The sequence below is a fragment of the Equus przewalskii genome, chromosome 7 (assembly GCF_037783145.1).
Source record: "Equus przewalskii isolate Varuska chromosome 7, EquPr2, whole genome shotgun sequence".
Classification (NCBI taxonomy): Eukaryota; Metazoa; Chordata; class Mammalia; order Perissodactyla; family Equidae; genus Equus; species Equus przewalskii.
Genome location: NC_091837.1, coordinates 9,749,145 through 9,761,601, shown reverse-complemented (window position 1 = coordinate 9,761,601; position 12,457 = coordinate 9,749,145). Strand labels below are relative to the sequence as shown.

The window sequence follows — 12,457 nt, the reverse complement described above, 5'->3', positions numbered from 1 at the left end:
AACCCTTAACAAAGGTAACCTTCACACACTAGGTGTCCAACTGAATTTAATTCTTCAAGCCTCATGTAACCACCAGTCTCATTACTTCTCTTGTCTACAGTTCTGAAGCTAAGAGCTCATTCTAGTAAAAATGATGGTAGATTTTACTGAGGCAAACCAAAAGATTCTGAACGGTGTTTGGGACACTTATTTTATGCGTGTTGATAAAGAACAACTCTGGTCAAAGAAATTTCAACGGTCCTTCAAATATTACAATTGAATTTGGCCTGTTTATATTTTTTCCCCTAAAGCCGCTGTTCTTAACCTAGGATGCAAAGCCCTTTTGGTGAGTGCTCCCAGGGAATTTAGGAACCACTGAAATTATATACATAATTTCATGTCTATGTACATTTTTCTGGGGACGAGGTCTGTAGCTTTCATTTGCTTACTCTGCATCTTGCCATCCTGTTTTCTGTAACATCTCATTCCAGAGTTACCAATTGAGACTATTTCTATGAAAACTAGAAATATTCCCAAAAATGCTTTAATTTTGTCAAACATGAGGGCATAGGTCATAATATTGTACCACCATGGAAGGGACAGGCTTGGGCTTTGTAGTAGACAGCCCTTGGCCTAAATCCTGGCTCTGCCACTTGCTGGCTGTGACCTTGAGTAAATTACTTAATCTCACAAACACAATTTATTCATTTATAAAAAGGAACTCCTGATATCCACAACATAGATTTGTTGTGAGGAGTAAAAGATATGAAGTATGCAAAGTGTCTATCTTACATGTTGCCTGGTGTGTAATAGATGTCCAATGAATGGGAATCATGTGGAAGGTTACACCTTTCAGAGAGCAGAACAGCAATTTGAATTAAGATATAGTTAAGTTCCTCTTCATCCCTAGTGGTAACTATCAATCACTATTCATCCTAATGCAAGAAGAATGCATGTATGTGTACGTACCATTCATATCTGTAACCAGATATAGCTGTAGTTTACCCTTTCACCTGCAGAGCATAATACAGATTTCTGTTCTTTTGTATCGTCATCAAATTTGGTATTGTCAGAATTTGTCATTTTTGGCACGTTATTGGTTTTAAAATGCTATCTCACGTATTCACTTTATTTTTCCCTGCAGGGTGAAGATCTTTCCATATTTACTGACCATGTTCTTATTTATTGCTCATTTTCCTATTGGTTTTGTTTTTTTTTCTTTTTGATTTGTGGAAGGTATATATAGCCATTTTGAATTTGAATTCTGTGTTGATTATGTGCACTTTATGTATTTTCTTTCCATCTGTGGATTGTTCTGTCACTTTGCTTACAGCAGGGCTTCTCAACCTCTGCAGTATTAACATTTTGGGTCAGATAATTCTTTATTGTGGAGACTGTTCTGTGCATTGTAGGATGTTTAGCAGCATCCCTGGCCTCTATCCACTAGATTCCGGTAGCACCCCTCCAATCAGGACCATCAGAAATGTCTCCAGGGGCTGGCCCTGTGGCCGAGTGGTTACGTTCATGTGCTCCGCTTCAGTAGCCCAGGGTTTCAGCAGTTCGGATCCTGGATGTGGACATGGCGCCGCTCATCAAGCCATGCTGAGGTGGCATCCCACATAGCACAACCAGAGGCACTCACAACTAGAATATACAACTATGTACCAGGGGGCTTTGGGGAGAAGAAGGAAAAACATGTCTTCAGCCATTGCCTGGTGTTCCCTGGGGAGAAAAATTGCTCCTGGTTGAGAACCACTGGTTTGTAGTGACTCTGTTGTGCAAAGTTATTTATCTTTAAGAAAATCTTATCTAACATTTTTTGAGTTTTTATTATATGCCAGGCCATAAGTGTTTCACGTGATTTAATGCTAACCCTAACCCATTTACTCATCACAGCACATATAAAGTAGGTACTATTATTATTTCTCTTTTGTAAAGGAGAAATCTTGTTTATGTCTTCTCATGTGCAGCTATTAATCAACTTTACTGAGCTATAATTTACATGCAATAAAATGCACCTATTTTAAGTATACAGTTTGAAGAGTTTTGTCAAATATATACTTCTGGGAATCATTACCACAGTCAAGATACATGACAGTTCCATTGCTGTAAAAGGTTTCCTTGTGCCACTTCCCTGTCAGTCCTCCAACACTCCCAGCCCGGCATGCATGGGACTGCTTTCTGTGCCTGTAAATTAGACCTGCCTTTTCTAGAGTTTCTTGTCGTTGAATCATATAACATGTATTTTTTTGTATCTGTCCTCTTTCACTCAGGATAATGTTTTTGAGATTCATTGATGTTGTGAGTAGTTCAGTCCTCTTCATTGCTGAGTGATGGCCCCTTATATCTATATGTTGGATTTTGTTTTATCCATTTACTTGTTGATGGACTTTTGAGTTCTCTCCAGTGTTTGGCCGTTAAAAATAAGTTACTGCGAATATTTGTGCAGAAGTCTTTCTGTAGATACATGTTTTCATTTCTCTTGGGAAATTTTCTCTTGGATTATAAGGCAAGTACATGTTTAACTCGAGGAGAAATTGCCAAGTGGATTTGCAAAGTGGTTGCACCATTTTACGTTCCCACCAGCAATGTATGAGAGTCCCGTTACTCCATGTGCCCGTCAACACATTTTAGCCATTCTAGTGGACATGTTGTGGGATCTTATTGTAGTTTGATTCACAGTCTCCTGAAGACTAATGCTGTTGAGCACTTTTTCATGTGCTTATTGGTTATTTGTACATCTTTTGTGAAGTATCAGTTCAAATCTTCTGCCCATTTTTAAATTGGTTTGTCTTTTTATTATTGAGTCATAATAGTTCTTTATATGTTCTAGTCCTTTCTCAGTTCTTTATATATACGAGTCCTTTCTCAGATGTATATGTTGCCAATATTTTCTCCCAGTCAGCAGCTTGCCTCTTCATTTTCTTGATGGTATGTCTCAAACAGCAATTTTAAATTCTGAGCAAGTCTTAAGTTACCAGTTTTTTTTCCTTTATGATTCATGCTTTTTGTGTCCTACCTAAGAAATCTTTACCTACCCCAAAGTCACAAAGATTTTGTTTTACTGTGTTTCCTTCTAGAAATTTTAAAGTTTTGCCTTTTATGTTTAGGTCTGAGATCCATTTCAATTAAGTTTTCTTTCCTCATTTTTTTCTCTTTTGGTAAAATACACCTAAAGTTTACCATGTTAACCATTTTTAAGTGTACAGTTCAGTAGTATTAAATGTATTCATAATGTTGTGTACCCATCTCCATAGCTCTTTTCATCTCATAAAAAAACTGAAATTTTGTACCCATTAAACAGTAACTCCACTGATGCCTTTCCCAAGCCAGGCCCTGGCAGCCACCATGCTTCTATCCTGATAGCCATCCTAATGGGTGTGAGGTACTAGCTCATCGTAATTTTGATTTGCATTTCCCTGATCAACGATGTGAGCATCTTTTCGTGTGCCTATTGGCCGTTTGTCTATCTTCTTTGGAGAAATATCTATTCAAGTGCTTTGCCCATTTTCAAACTGGGTATTTTTTTTGTTATGGTTGAGTTTTGGGAGTTTTCTGTATATTCTTGATGCTAATCCCTTATCAGATACACAATTTGCAAATATTTTCTCTCATTCTGTGGGTTGCATTCTTATAACAGTTGATAAATCTTTTGTTGATACTGTCTTTTGATGCCCAAATTTTTTATTTTTCAAGAAGTCCAATTTATTTTTTCTTTTATTGCCTATGCCTTTGGTGCTGTATCTGAGAAATAGTTGTTAAATCCAAGGCTATGAAGCTCTCATCCTGTGTTTTCTTCTAAGAGTTTATAGTTTTAACTCGTGCATTTAGGTCTTTGATCCATTTTGAGTTAATTGTTGTATCTGGTGTTGGATAGGGTCCAACTTCATCCTTTTGCTTGTGGATATGTGGTTTTTCCAGCACCATTTGTTGAGAAGACTGTCCTTTCCCCATTGAATGGTCTTGGCACCCTTGTTGAAAATCATTTGACCATATATGAAAGGGTTTATTTCTGGGCTTTCTGTTCTGTTCCATTCATCTCTCTGGCTGTGTTTATGCCAGTACCACACTCTTTTGATTACCTTAGATTTCTAGTAAGTTTTGAAATCAGGAAATGTGAGTCCTCCAGCTTTGTTCTTCTTTTTCAAGATAGTTTTGGCTATTCAGGATCCCTTGAGATTCCATACAAATTTTAGGATGAGTTTTTCTATTTCTGCAAAAAAGTCATTGAGATTTTGGTAGGGATTGTATTGAATCTGTAGATCACTTTGGGCCGCTTCATTTTTGTAGGTGCATGATAATTCCATTGTATAGTGCACTATAATTTATTAATTTGTCTCCTATTGGTAGCCAATAGGGATGTATCTAGTAGTTTGCTGTTACAAGAGTCCTGCAATAAATAGCCTTTTGTATTTCACATATGTGTAAGTCTAACTGTAAGATAAATTCCTGAAAGTGGAATTGTTAAGTCAAAGGGTGTGTGCATTTATAATTTTTACAGATTTTGCCTAATTGTTTTCCCTAAAGACTGTACCGTTTTACGCTCCCGCCGGCAATGAGTGAGAGTACCCATTTCCCCGAACTATTCCAACATGTTTTCAAACTTTTTAAAAAAGAACTGTTTATTGTAAAATATAATACAGATGCAAAAAAGTTACATAAAACAAATTAATTACTATAGGGAGAACTACACTTGTTATCTCCACCAGGTCAAGAAATACAACTCTGCCAGTCTCCCCATAAGTTCTTCATATACCCTGTTCAGTCACAGCTCTCTCTCCCCCAAAAGTAACTGCCTTCTTGACTGTTATAGGAATCACTTCCTTGCCTTTCTTTATAGTTTCGATCACCCTAGTATGCATCCCCCCAAACTATGGGGTTTAGTGTTTGCTTCTTTTTATCTACGTGTAATCCTATCTTTTTTCCTCATGCAATTTGTTGAGGAAATTGGGTTGTTTGATCTGTAGAATTTTCCACACTCTGGATTTTGCTGCTTTTAGATCTTCAGGGTTGGTCAGGTTCAGTGGCAGTATTTTTGGCAAACTTACTTCATAGGTGGTAATGTGCTAATGTGCTCTTTCATCAGGAGACACATTTTCTATTCTCTTTTTTTTTTGAGGAAGGTTAGCCCTGAGCTAACTGCTGCCAATCCTCCTCTTTCTGCTGAGGAAGACTGGCCCTGAGCTAACATCCGTGCCTATCTTCCTCTACTTTATATGTGGGATGCCTACCACAGCATGGCGTGCCAGGCGGTGCCACGTCCGCATCTGGGATCTGAACCAGTGAACCCCAGGCCACCGTAGTGGAATGTGCACACTTAACCACAGCCCCTCTATTGTCTCTTTTTGCAGTCAAAGCAGCCATTACTGCTAAAAGCCTAGATCTGTTAAGTTATTGGGAATTGCAAAATGGCGACATTCTTATTGAGTCATTCTTGATTAATTGGCGGGAATACTTCTATACATATAGTACAGTTTATATAGGAAAGGCAGAATAAAACTTTGATTTTTGTTCCCCCCCTTTTTTTAAATCAGTTTTCAAAATGAGAATTAGTTTCCTGTCATCCTCTAACAGTGATCAATTGCTATGTTTTAGTGTCAATTTAAACAAATTTGAAGAACTGGTTTCTATTTCATTTACTATTCTTATCATTATTGCTCAGACCGTTTTACCTTTGGCCAGTCCAGCTTCTTCAGCTCATCTCTTGAGTCCTTTTGATGTGTTCCTATTAGTGTTTGATAATTTCCTTGTATCTGGTGTGACAAGATCTAGTGTGAAAAGACTGATCTTGTACATTTTCTGCTGTCCCAGACTGAAATCTGTCATTTTGCCAGGAAACCTTAGTTTCTTTTAGTGGCAAATAGTATTTCCGAAGCACAATCTTGTGCTAGGTATGTCATGGCTAATGGGTTGGGCATTGTTTTTAGGCCTTTTTGGTAGCTAGAGCTAAAAAAATTTTGTACAAATATATGGATAATGCATAAATATATGTCATTTAAATATGACATGAACACAATATAATTATATTTTGTAACTGAAATTTACATATCATCTCAATATGTAGTTTAACATTTTGTTTTAAATAGGTATTATGTATAAATAATAGAATTTCCAAGCGTACAAATTATAAATTGTACAAATATAAAAATAGCTTTTTTTATCCATCCATCCACTGATGGGCACTTGGGTTGCTTCCAAGTCTTGGCTGTTGTGAATAATGCTGCAATGAACATAGGAGTGCATATATCTTTTTGAATTAGTGTTTTTATGTTCTTTGGATAAATACCCAGAAGTGGAATAGCTGGATCATATGGTATTTCTATTTTTAATTTTTTTTTAAGATTTTATTTTTCCTTTTTCTCCCCAAAGCCCCCCAGTACATAGTTGTGTGTTTTTAGTTGTGGGTCACGGTTGCAGCATGTGGGATGCCACCTCAGCATGGCCTGATGAGTGGTGCCATGTCGGTGCCCAGGATCCGAACTGATGAAACCCTGGGCCGCCGAAGTGGAGTGTGTGAACTTAACCACTCAACCATGGGGCCAGCCCCTATTTTTAATTTTTTGAGGACTCTCCATACTGCTTTCCCTAGTGGCTGCACCAGTTTGCATTCCCACCAGCAGTGTATGAGGGCTCAGTGGATGAATGGATAAAAGAAGATGTGAGATACATAGATAAATCCACACACACCCACCCACCATGGAATACTACTCAGCCATAAAAAAGGTGAAATCGTGCCATTTGCAACCATGTGTGTGGACTTTGAGAGTATTATGCTAAGTGGAATAAGTCAGAGAAGGATAAACAGTGTATAATTTCACTCACGTGGCGGAGAAACAGACAAGGAGAACAGATTGGTGGTTACCACAGGGGAAAGGTGGTAGGAGAGCAAAAGGGGTAAAGGAGCACATATGTATGGTGACAGATGCAAACTAGACTTTTGGTGGTGAACACGGTGCAGGCTATACAGAAGCCGAAATATAATTATGTACACCTGAAACTTACACAACGTTATAAACAAATGTAACCTCAATAAAATAATTAGAAACCAATAAATAATAAAAATAGCTTTTTTAAAAGGTAAAGTACCTCATGAATTTATGCTCATTTATCCTAACTCAAATCCAGGACTATGGAGTTTTCACTTAGTCTCTTTTATATTTTTATCTCCTCTCCTCAACACTGAAAATCCTGGTTCCCACTAGAAAACTACTATCTTATATTTCTCTTCTCTATCCTGCTTGCAGTTCCCTTACACGAAATTCTATAAATTTTCTATTTCATTATTTTTATGATTTAAAGGAATCAGAATTTTTGTTGCTAAATTATTTGATTAAAGTGTGTATTTTAAAACATACTGACTTAAAAATCCTAGAATTTTAAGAGCTTTAAAGGGCCTTGGAAATAGCTGCTTCAGGTTTTCCCAACTTAGAAGAGAGATGCCACTTAGTCACCTGGGGAATCTCAGCGAGCTGGGATGAAGGCAGGGAGGCCAGTTGTAATGTTTTACGTGCACGCGTTCATTTGCTTTCTCATTCTTCCGTTCAGGAAACATTTATTGAGGCCCTCACGTATACGAGATGCTGATGATACTTAGTGACAGGCAGACATCTGTGAAAAAGAATTCAGATCATTCAATATTTTACTGAAGAAAATGTTTATTATTGTTGAAATAGATGTTGAATTTTCCCCATTTCATACCTTATGGCAGAATGTGGCTTAAGAAGAAAACTGGTGGTATCGTGAGATTCAGGTAGTAGTTTACAGAGAAGGGCAAATGATGCTTAAAATAGTAGCTCAAGAAGTTTAATTTTATGTCTGCAGAGCTGTGCTGTGTTGAAGAACCACTATCATCTTGTGAATATTTGGTTAAGGCTGGGTCTCTAACTAGATCTGAGTGAGGCAACTACCACTACTGTACTCAAAGACCATATAATTTTCGTTGTGTGCAAATGTCTTTTAAAGACTTTGATGATCATCCACATATATGCATGTGTTGCTGGCTTCCCCTCTGAACCATTTCTGTTAATTGCAGCATGTTATAATATAAAGAATATTGGCTTTGGAGCCAGGAAAACTCTAGCCATACTACTTATAGTATCTGAGTCCTATCTGTGAAATAGTAATAATATATAATTTAAGAGTTTCATAAAATTAAGTGGAAGACTTTTTTAAAGCATATAACATATAGTAGATGCTATACAAAGACTGGTTTTCTACTCATTGTCTTAGGCTCCATATCTGCAGAGATGTTCTTAATTACTCCCACTTCCTCTGTCCTCTAACTAGGATTTTCTTTCTTAAGTTGTTCACATCTTTTTCTTTTTCTTGTTTTTTTTTGAGGAAGATTAGCCCTGAGCTAACTGCTGCCAATCCTCCTCTTTATCCTGAGGAAGACTGGCCCTGAGCTAATATCCATGCCCATCTTCCTCTACTTTATATGTGGGATGCCTACCACAGCATGGCTTGCCCAGCAGTGCCATGTCCGCACCCGGGATCCAAACTGGCGAACCCCGGGCCGCCGAAGCGGAACGTGCGCACTTAACCATTGCGCCACTGGGCCGGCCCCTAACATCTTTTTCTTTTCTGTTTACATAGATATACTCTAATTCATTTCACTCTAATCCTTAATCTTATGATAGGACTGTTGTCATAGTATCTATTGCAGTAGTATAGACAAGTATTCGTTCTATTCTTACATTTAAGAATTTCTTGTAAAATACTTCTGACATATGAACTGTAATGAACATCTGTGTGCCTACCAGCTAATAAAACATTGCCAGTAAAGCTGAAGCCCCCATATGTACCTATATGATTCATCTCCGTCTCTCCTATTTCATGCCTCCTCCCTGAAGATTATTATAGATTAAGCTATCAATGTATTATCTCAAAAATAATACACTTCTCTATCCAGAAGTTATAAAGTTATTCTATGTTCTAAAAGTTTTAAAGTTTCACATTTTACATTGGGTCTTTAGTCTACCTGGACCTAGTTTTTGTATACGGTATGAGGTGTAGGGATCCAGTGGGTTTTTTCCCCATGTAGATAACAAATGATCTTAGCATCATTTATGTAACTCTTTCCTCTAACGTATATGCTAACTCTGACATATATCAAACTCTTTTCTAGGTCCTCTATATGTTTGACATTTTTTTAAAGGTCTTATTCTTTTTTTTTAATTGAATAAATTTGACATGTAACATTGTATAAGTTTAAGGTGTACAATATGTTACTTTGACACATTTATATAATATTGCTAATGTAGCAATATTGATCACATTGCATAATTATAGTGCAATGTTATTGTCTATATTCATTATACTGTGTGTTAGATCTCTATGGCTTATTTACTACTCGTTACAAGTTTATATCCTTACACACCATGGCTCTTATTGCCCCCCCCCAGCCCCTCCCCCAGTAACTACCATTTTACTCTCTGTTATTTTTTTCTTCTCCCCAAAGCCCCCCAGTTCATAGTTGTATATTCTAGTTGTGAGTTACTCTCTGTTTTTTAAAGGTTTAACTTTTTTAGATTACACATACATATAAGTGACATCATACAGTAGTTGTCTTACTCTGTCTGACTTATCTTGCTTGGCATAGCGTGCTCAAGGTCCGTCTATGTTGTTGCAAATGGGAGAATATCTTCCTTTCTCATGCCTAAATAATATTCTAGTATTTATATGTACCGTATTGTTTTAATCCATTTGTTCGTTGATGGACATTTGGGTTGTTTCCATATCTTGGCTATTGTGAATAAAGCTGCAATAAACATGGGAGTGCATATATATATCTCATCAAAATCCTGTTTTCATTTCCTTTGGGTATACACCCAGAAGCAGAATTGCTAGATCATATGGTAGATCTATTTTTAAGTTTTTCAGGAACCTCCATATAATTTTCTATGGTGGCTGCACCAATTCACATTCCCACCAACATGTATAAGGGTTCCCCTTTCACCACATCCTTGCCAGCACCTGTTTTCTCCTTGATGACAGCCATTCTGACAAGGTGTGAGGTGATAGCTCATTGTGGTTTTGATTTGCGCTTCCCAGATGATGAGTGGTGTTGAACATCTTTTCATGTGTCTGTTGGCCATTTTGATGCCCTGTTTGGAGAAATGTATGTTTAGTTATTCAGCCCATATTTAAAATTGGATTGTTTGGTTTTTTGTTATTTACTTGACTGAGTTCTTTATATATCTTGAATATTAACCCCTTTGTCTGATATATGCTTTGCAGAAATTTTCTCTCATTCTGTGCGTTGTCTTTTTGTTGTGTAATTATTTCTTTTGCTGTGCTGAAGCTCTTGAGTTTGATGCAGTCCCATTTGTTGATGTTTTCTTTTGTTTTTGCTTTTGGTGTTATGCCCAAAAAATTATTGCCAAGACCAATATTGATAAACTTCTCTACATTTTCTTGTAGGAGTTTTATGGTATCAGGTCTTGTGTTTAAGTCTTTGATCTATTTTGAGTTAATTTTTGTGAGTGGTGTGAGATAGGCGTCCAATTTCATTGTTCTGTGTGTGTTTCTCCAGTTTTCCCAGCACCATTTGTTGAAGAGACTGTCCTTTCCCAATTGGAAATTCCCATTGCGTATTGACTCCCTTGTTGAATATTAGTTGACCATATATGCTGGAGTTTAATTCTGGGCTCTCTATTCTGTTCCATTAGTTGATGTGTCTGTTTTTGTGCCAGTTCCATACTGTTTTTATTGCTATGGCTTTGTGGTATAGTTTGAAACCTGGAAGGATGATATCTCCGGCTTTGTTCTTTTGCTCAGGATTGTTTTGGTTATTCGGGGTCTTTTGGTTCCACACAAATTTTAGAATTGTTTCTTCTATTTCTGTGAAGAATACCTTTGGTATTTTAATGGGGATTGCATTTAATCTGTAGATGGCTTTGGGTAGTATGGCCATTTTAACAATATTAATTCTTCCAATCTGTGAACATAGAATGTCTTTCCATTTGTTTGTATCTTCTTCAACTTCTTTCAGCAAAGTTTTGTAGTTTAGGGCCGGTCCTGGTGGCCTAGGGGTTAAGTTTGGCGGCTCTGATTCAGCAGCCCAGGTTCGGTTCCCAGGTATGGACCTACACCTCTTATCTGTTAGTGGCCCTGCTGTGGTGGTGGCTCACATACGAAAAAGGAGGAAGATTGGCAGTGGATGTTAGCTCAGGTCGAATATTCCTCAGGAAAAAAAAAGAGTTTTGTAGTTTTCATTGTACAGATCTTTCACTTCCTTGGTTAAATTTATTCCTAAGTATTTTATTGTTCTTGATGCTCTTGTGAATGGGATGGTTTTATTTCTTTTTTGTATGCTTCAACATTAGTGTAAAGGAATGCAGTTGATTCCTGTATGTTGATTTTGTATCCTACCACTTTACTGAAATCATTGATTAATTCGAACAGTTTTTTTGACTGATTCTTTGGGATTTTCTAAATATAGGATCATATCGGCAAATAACAGCAATTTTACTTCTTCCTTTCTGATTTGGATGCCTCTTCATTCTTTGTCTTTCCTAATTGCTCTAGCCAGGACTTCCAGTACTATGTTGAACGGAGTAGTGAAAGTGGGCGTTCTTGCCTTGTACCTAATCTTAGAGGAAACGCTTTCGATTTCTGTCTATTGAGTGTGATGTTAGCTGTGAGTTTGTCGTATGTGACCCGTATTATGTTTAGGTATGTTCCTTCTATACCCAGTCTGTTCAGGATTTTTATTATGAAATGATGTTCTATTTTGTCAAATACTTTTTCTGCATCTATTGAGATGATCATGTGGTTTTCATCTTTCATTTTATTGATGTGATGTATTACATTTGTTGATTTGCATATGTTGAACCATTGTTGCATCCCAGGTATAAATCTGACTTGGTCATGGTGCGTAATTCTTTTAAAGTGTTCTTGAATTTGGTTTGCTAATATTTTGTTGAGAATTTTTGCATCTATATTCAGGGATATTGACCTGTAGTTTTCTTTCCTTGTGATATCCCTGTCTGGTTTGGTATCAAAGTAATGCTGGCCTCGTAGAATAAGTTTGGAAGTGTTCCCTCCTCTTTGGTATTTTGGAAGAGTTTGAGGAGGATTGGTGTTAATTCTTTAAATGTTTAGTGGAATTCTCCAGTGAAGCCATCTGGTCCTGGAAATTTCTGTTTGGAGAGTTTTTTGATTACTCATTCAATCTCTTTACTTGTTACTGGTCTGTTCAGATTTTCTATTTCTTCCTGATTGTCTTGGTTAGGTTGTGTGTTTCTAGAAATGTATCCATTTCTTCCAGGTTATGTAATTTGTTGGCATATAATTATTCATAGTAGTCTCTTAGGATTGTGTGTATTTCTATAATATCAGTTGTAATGTCTCCCCTTTCATTTCTAATTTTGAGTGTAAAGGTCATATTCTTGAAAAATCTGTTTTCTCCAGTTTTTGGACTATTAGGCCAAGTTTGTTTATTACAGTGTTCAAATCTTCTAACTCCTTAGTGATT

The 12,457-nt window shown here is 36.9% G+C and overlaps 2 long non-coding RNA genes across 2 annotated transcripts in view; one reads left to right on the top strand and one right to left on the bottom strand.

Annotated features, from left to right (window-relative positions):
- LOC139084713 (uncharacterized) overlaps window positions 1-12,457 on the top strand; it is a 56,251-nt gene that overhangs the window by 2,138 nt on the left and 41,656 nt on the right. The window lies entirely within an intron of this gene.
- Window positions 4,575-12,457, bottom strand: part of LOC139084714 (uncharacterized) — a 35,183-nt gene continuing 27,300 nt past the window's right edge. Inside the window, exon 2 of the long non-coding RNA XR_011542360.1 lies at window positions 4,575-7,587. This is a non-coding gene — a long non-coding RNA (uncharacterized lncRNA). The remainder of the gene's footprint in view (window positions 7,588-12,457) is intronic.